The sequence below is a fragment of the Megalopta genalis genome, chromosome 2 (genome assembly GCF_051020955.1).
Source record: "Megalopta genalis isolate 19385.01 chromosome 2, iyMegGena1_principal, whole genome shotgun sequence".
NCBI classification, from domain to species: domain Eukaryota; kingdom Metazoa; phylum Arthropoda; class Insecta; order Hymenoptera; family Halictidae; genus Megalopta; species Megalopta genalis.
This window is the reverse complement of record NC_135014.1, coordinates 8,312,280-8,320,058: the sequence shown is the minus strand read 5'-3', so window position 1 is coordinate 8,320,058 and position 7,779 is coordinate 8,312,280.

The following is a 7,779-nucleotide window of genomic DNA, read 5'->3' as shown; positions in this document are numbered from 1 at the left end:
TTTCTGAAAGGAATGACCAAGAATTTAAAATACACGGTACATTCTACATGAGAAAAGAAAATAATAGTAATAAAAAAATTACTTACTTATGCGATTTAAATCTTATTTATTGCAACTACTTAAACTATTATGACACTTTGAATTGCACAAGAGTCCCTTGCTTTTACAACTGCATTTATTTGTGGAACACTTCCTTTTGCAATGACAGGTTTTGGACCTCCACCAGAGAGGGTCCGAATGTACAACAATGTAATGAAATATTCGATCTTTCACCGACGTATTTGGTATCTGTTGACATTCACCGGTGAAAGTCGACATTCTCCAATTTCGGTCATTCACGGTAACATATATATATATATATATATATATATATATATATATATATATATATGAGTTCGCTGATTATTCCTGCTACTCTCTATTCTAGCGTTCCTCAGATGATAAATATATTTAAATTCTAGGTTCTCACATAATTCAAGTAACGCTCTACAGTAGTTCAGATATTAGGAGTTCGGCAGAAGTTCACTATATCGGGCATTGCCTAAAATTTCGTTCGAATAAATGGAGTTCTCCTGAAGACCAATACATTCGCTATCAGTAGTTTCACTGCTCATCTTCACTGTCGGAACGTTTTATGAAACAGAACGCAATGTATTTATAAATTATTACAATAATATGGCAAAGAAGAGTTTTACAGACTTTCTAACATATTATGTTACGTGCCATGTTTTTCCATCAAACCTATCGAGCCGGTCAAAATCGTCGGTTTCACATTTGTTTACTTTAAAGTTACCAAAAGTATAAGCACGCTTTCATGGAAAATGCTTTAATAAATTTCTTAATCCGAACATAACATTATAATAAAAATGCATAAGGAAGATCTACGTAAATGCAGCTTTTTCATCGTTAATAAAGCCACGCAGATTAGTTACTTTCTACGATCAGTAGGTTCGGCGTTAAGTAGTAATATGCATCAAAAATTCGTTCGGCCACTTTTTCTACGAACAAAATGGCGGCGAACGTAACATGTGCGGCAGTCAGTTTGTGTTAATTGAATTTACGGTACGTCGGCATGTGGAGGTGTCAGACGATATTCCAAAAGAACAGAAGGTGAAACAAGGTTAGACGGGTAAGTTGGGCCGGGGTGAGAGGGCGTTTCATTTTTTTCTTTTCATCTCCGTCGCGATCCGGCCACGAAAATATTATGTTACACCTCCGAGAAGGAATCGGGGAAAGTTTCTCGCGAGCTGCTGCACCGGGGAAAATAAGGGGCAGAGGAAAGTGGAGGTGCTTGGTCGTGGCGTTCAAACGAGTTGTCGAGAACTTTTGTCGAAGAATGGAAACTCTTCTCTCCTCTCTCGCCCCTCTCCGCTGGTTCGCGGGGTGCGCGGACCCACCCTCCATCACCGGTGCAACGGCCGACATCCCCCCATCGACTTGAAATGCCACGAAATAAAACTTATTTCCGAAAGGAGTGGGAATTTCATTTGCGTCCGGCGTGCGTGTCCCCGCAAACGCACCTAGAGCACGTTCGAATTAGGATTCGATCAGCTCCAGCTCGTTCCCTTCTTGATCTCTCGCGACGACGAGGAAAGCATACCAGGAAATTGCGCGATTCCAAACCCGGATTGCTTCGTAAGAATCGCGGTTTTTGCTCCGTTTTCGAAAGTGCTTGTACATGATAATCGAATGTAGAACCACGCATGAATCTCGCTGCAACTACGCCAACCGTTGACGTGCACGTCATTTCGCGAAACGTTCAGAACGTTAAAAGTTTACGGTTTGTCCCAAATTATTAATCCCACTTTTTATTTCCGCCCTGGTTCCAACAGGCGTAGCGTCGGACAAGAGACGCCCACAAGCGATAAAAAATATTCTCTGATTCAAATCGCATACCTATGTGTGTGTGTGTGTGCCTAAATATTTTATATTTTTACAGTGAGGCTTTATAAACCTGTCTAACTAACACAGGATAAGTAATAAAATTCATTTCGTTAACAATATTTGTAAATTGAAATATAATTATGAAATGCAGATATTAAATATATATATTTATAATATATATATTATATTATATATATTATATATATATATTATATATTATATTATATATTATATTATATTATATTATATTATATTATATTATATTATATTATATTATATTATATTATATTATATTATATATTATATTATATTATATTATATATTATATATATATATAATATAATATATAATATATATACAGGGTGTCCCAGATTTTAATGTTCAAACTTTGTCAGTATATTCTATGGCACAAAGTAAGAAAAAAATGTTATGTAAACATAGGTCATATAGAGCTTTATTAAGAAGTTATAACAAAAATTCAGAATAGGAATAGTAATCAACTAAAAAAAAAAAAAATAATAAAAAAAAAATCTTCGATCGATGTCAATCATGTATTGTCAACAACGGTTATTAATACATTTCGAAATGTATTAATAAACACAGCTTACATAAACACACGGCATGTGCTCATCTATTCAAGCCAATGCTTCACTATTCTAATGCAATTACTATTCCTATTCTGACTTTTTGTGTAACATTTTTTTCTTACTTTGTGCCATAAAATACACTATCAAAGTTTGAACATTAAAACCTGGGACACCCTGTATAATAAATGATATTAAATATACGATGTAACGAGTGAATTTTGAAAGTTTATTGTAAAACTTAATTCCAGTACTGCTGGATATCTTTACAACGCTACAGTGACGTTAATAATTACAAAAATCACTAAACACTTCGATACAATCTGCTTGTTTTGGCATGTTAAAATCGTGGCATTCATCTTAATAATGGAGTTAACTGCGAATGCGTTAAAATTATAATAAAAATATGAGTAAAAATATCTATACTATCGAAATGAAAGGCACGATTCAAACGAATAATACCAATCATATTAAAATTATACCCAATCATTTTGAGATGGGCTTCTTTGGAGTCGTGAAACCGTGTTAACAATTAATAATGTAATAATTAACCATGCTTAACTATAGCAATATATACAGTTTCCTTTTTACTAGAGGGACACTTATGCAACGAGACTTTTCACCGTTTTTGGGTGTCTCATAACGCGGCGAAAGAAACACAAACGCAAAATATGGTAAGCGCTTTACAATTAACATATTAAAGTAATGCTATTACTTTGATAAGTACGCGACTACACCAAAGAAACTCGAGAATAACAGTCGCAGCAATTTATTTTGGAGAAGTAGATCTTTGTTTTTGATCGTTCTTTCGCCCGAATTAGCCATGAAAATTTCGTATGCGCCGAGCCAAGGGTTGCTCCTATTACGACGCGCGTTTGATACCATCAGGAGTAAGGAGATATCCCCCGGTTAAGCAATTAGCTCGCGATCGATCAGATTGAAAATTTATCGAGAACGTATCTCGGATTGACGTTTGCATAGAGGCGAGCCGGGAGAGGGGTTGAAACGCAGAGGCAGCGGAGAATGCAGGAGCACGAGCACGAGTACGAGCACATAATAACAGGGACTAAATATCTCAGTCGTCAAGTGCCAAATTAACGAGCTGCTTCTGTCAAATTGTGTAGAGCAATACCGGTAGCGTAGTATTATTAGATGAATTATTCAAACGTCCTGCTGATTATCAGATATCAATTATGTTGCCGGTGGAATTTGCAAAGGACGGCGATCGTCTCTAGAGCATTCGTGATCGCCGCTGCCTCGCGGCGATTCGCTAAGTTTGTAAAACGAATATCCGCAACAAGGCATCGATCGAATTTCATCAACCAACAGGCTAGCAGTCCTTTTGCAAGCTATTCGTTCTCAAAATGAAGACCCGCTAAGTAACCGGGAATTAGTTTGTACGCTTCGAATGCCGAGTTTTATCCCGGGGCTGTGCATTAAACTTTGGTTCAACTTCGATTCGAAGATTCAAAGAGATAAAACTGGAAAGTATGCCGATAACAACGTTGCAGATAAGTTTGTGAAACTCTTATTGCTGAAGTACACTCCGAGCCCATCGGAATTTATAATACTTTAATCAACAAAATTTCTTGGACGTTCAAGTTCGCCGGTTTGCGTGTAACTTTGAGTTCGGTCCAACCCTTTATCTTGAAACTCGTTTCACCGTGTTCCTCTCGGCCGCGAAAGTTAATGAACCGCGACATTCGATTGCCAGCCGACGAACATGTTGCTGAAAGGCGTGTCACACGCGGGAAATAAAATAAAAGATGAGCGCAATTATTTGAGTTTCGTAGAAACCCGCGGAAAAGCGGCGTTCGGAAGGATTAATTGTAGAGCGAAAAGCCTCGTTTCCGCTCGAGGAACTCGCCAAGCGATGAAATTTGTCGTGATCCGACGTCAAACGAATCGCACGGAATCAATTGCGACCGTCATTTAATGCCGCCGCGCCGCGTCAAAAGCGCAACCGAGACGACCAGGCTGGCGAGTGGCGGCCGTTGCTGAATGTCATCGCGAGCCTCGACTTAAACGCGCTAATTAGGCTAGCGAAACGATCCAACTGTCGGTGGCTAATTGGCGGCATCGCCGCGATAATGCCGTAACGTTTGGTCATCGAGTACCGTCGCGCGAAACGTCGCCATTTTTCTCCAGAACGCGTAGTTGGAACTTATTATAGTAGCGGGACCATTTACTGCGCCTTTAGTTTATTTCCAAGCATAATTAACTTCATATTTACCGAATAAGACATATGACGGAAATGATATTTTTACATCGCAAGAATTATTTCAATTTTTTCATACTGAATTCGCGAAATTTCTTATAAATCTTATGAAAAAGCTAAAGAAAGTACCGAACAAACGAAGATCAGTATTCAGCAAAATAAATCGTACTAGATAAGATATCGCAATTTTAACCCTTAGCACTCCGAACCATTCTGGACGTTGGCTACCAGCTACTCAGCGCCACTTTTCGGCAGAAACGGGCATTTACAGATCCTCGTATTATTTAGTATAGTTTTGGAACTGACTAACATGTTATAATGATATGGAACTTATATGAATTGGTTGAAATCGAGAAATTTGCAAAAAAATCAATATTTTATTTTTTATAATTTTGTTATTGTTTGTTTTATAATTTTGTTTTGTTGTTGTAATCGCTGTCTATGCGAACTCTTTCTCTCGTCGCCTTGTTGCTTGGACGATATCACTATCACTGCTATCGAAACGATAGACTAACTGTAGAAGAAAACCTTCCACAGTTAGTCTTTCTAACATATCTGTATAATCGTCTATCTGGAGCTCATCTTCACTACTACTTGTGTCACGAGACTCATTCGCGTTTGAACGTTTTTCCATTGTTCTAATAAAAATATGAATAAATACATAGGTTGAAAATTTCTAATAGTTATTACTAACTCACAAGATAATATTTACCAAAAAATCTTTTACCAAACAATTTGTTTACCAAGAGAAGAATCACTTTTCCGATTTTCTCACTCGTTAGATCTATCTATACCGCTCGACGCTTCAAACCAGACTGAGTTCAGCTTTGAAAATCTTTTCCTCCAGATTTTATTATTATAAATCTCACTATACAGTGCGTGCTATATTCGCATACCGATCTTTCTTCTACAAACTTGCCTTATCGCTCTTTTCAAATGGCGCCTTTAAAGTGCTCGGACCGTCGTGAGCACGCCTCTCACGTTCTCGTCAAAACCCGCTGACATTTCTTGTATATATCTTAGTAATTTTACTATATTTTGATTCGATTTCTCGTGCCATTTCAAGAGAAAACTTCAGGGAAACACGCATGTCTCAAAAAGTTGCGCTGAAATAACTCAATTCCCCGTAATCACTAATAAACTTTAATGTCCCACGAGAGGGGACATCCGAGTGATTGCTAGAATTACGATGTCCCACGAGAGGGGACAGCGGAGTGCAAAGGCTTAAATGTATATTGATAAAACGTGTTAAGATTACGGAAGAATAAAATTTAAATTAGCCAATGAATTTCCCAGCCGAGCAATTCATTGGTTTTTATATGAATTGCTCGTCGACGAATACGAACACTTCTGCGGAATAATCGCAATCAAAGGATCGGCGCTTATTACGTCAAAGAGAGAAATTGTCGAGAGCAAAGGGTGTACAGGCGGGTCGGTATCGGCGAGGTCGTAACACTTCGACAACTTCACCTCGGTTTAATCATAGTCTTGCACGAAAGCCGTGGATTCATAATATTATTCGAATCGAATCGATTTACATTGGCGAACCCAACGGATCGAGGCTATTATAGCCGTGGCCGATGCAATTACGCGAGAACGGGGTTTCAGGTAAAGACGCGTGTTCAACGATCTCGCGAGGCCTCGAACCCGAGAAGGATCTAGAATCTGTATCCAGGACGCGCTGGCGCGCGATCGAGGGCCGAGGGAGTTGGATCTCCTTCGCACCGGGTCGGATATAAAATGTTTAACACCGAGATTTCCGCGGCGTTCGGAGCCCTGTCGCGAATTCTTTTTCGATTACGAATGACTCGGTGTTTCTTTCCCGGGACCAGGAGACGAAGACAAATGATCCTGGACGAGGTTAACCAAGAATTTCAATTGGAATCACGTTCCCCCCGGTCTCAAGCTTACCTTGTCTCGAACAGGCAGCTTCCCTTCTTTTATTTTATCTTCTTCCGTTAGTTTCGTCGCCGCGCGTCTCCTTCTCGCGAACCTACACTCGTACGGAATTTTGAAACCACACCGAAAAGATAGAAAAAGCCGATAGGGGACTAAAACATACAGGAAAAAAGGGGGACACAAAATATATATATAAACTGTCACTTGAATCGATTTTGTCACATGATAATCCCCATTCGCGTCGACGTTATTTACTGGACCGACGCGTCATGGTAACGCGCGCGTTCGTGAACGTGCGAACGTGTGTACGTGAGACACTCCTGAACGCCGACAATCGTCGAACGCGACAGATCTCGAGAGATCGACAGACAGGCTAGCCTTAAACCGGATACACAAACCGATAGAAATTTTCATCGAATCGATTTCCGAGCAGAAATTGGGAATATCGATATATTATTTCGTTTCAACTTATTAGAATGATCGAATCTACAGCGGCCAAACGTTAACACGTTGAATGCCACGGGGGTCACCGGTGACCGGCATTTAACTTGGCGGTGACGCCATGGGGGCCACCGGTGACCGGCGCGCCTAAATTGATAGGAATATATATAATTTCAAACAAATGTCAATGTCTAAAATTTTGTATTATTACCATCGTCGATTCAAACCGTGACTCCTGTCGCAATTAACATGTCAAACATGGTTATACACTGTAGCTTATCTATTGCAGATAATATTTCAACATTATATGTATCGCATAAAAGAAAATTCATCGTGGCGCCACGGACAATTTCTGTAAAACCGGCGTGGCATTCAACGTGTTAAAAGTGACTAATTTTCACGAACTTGCGAAGATAACAAGGCCGTATTTACTCGCATCGTTACATGCTCATCGAAGCATTTTTATAGTCTCGATAATTGTAAAATAAATAATCTGGAATTCGTAATTCTGACTCTTGTTAAAAAAACACAAAAAAAGAAATGAAACAATCTTCGCTTGACTTCTGTAGCTTGCAAACGATGCAGATATTATTTTGCTTGCTCGATGCGCTTCGCAATAATTGGAGATTCGGAGACTGCAATTTAAAGTGCGATGGAAGAGGGCAAAGGGATTCCGAGATAAGTAAAAAAGGGTTGCAGGTATTATGGGGTAAGAAGCCAAGGCAGATGGAAATCTGGAAGTTCGGAAAACGC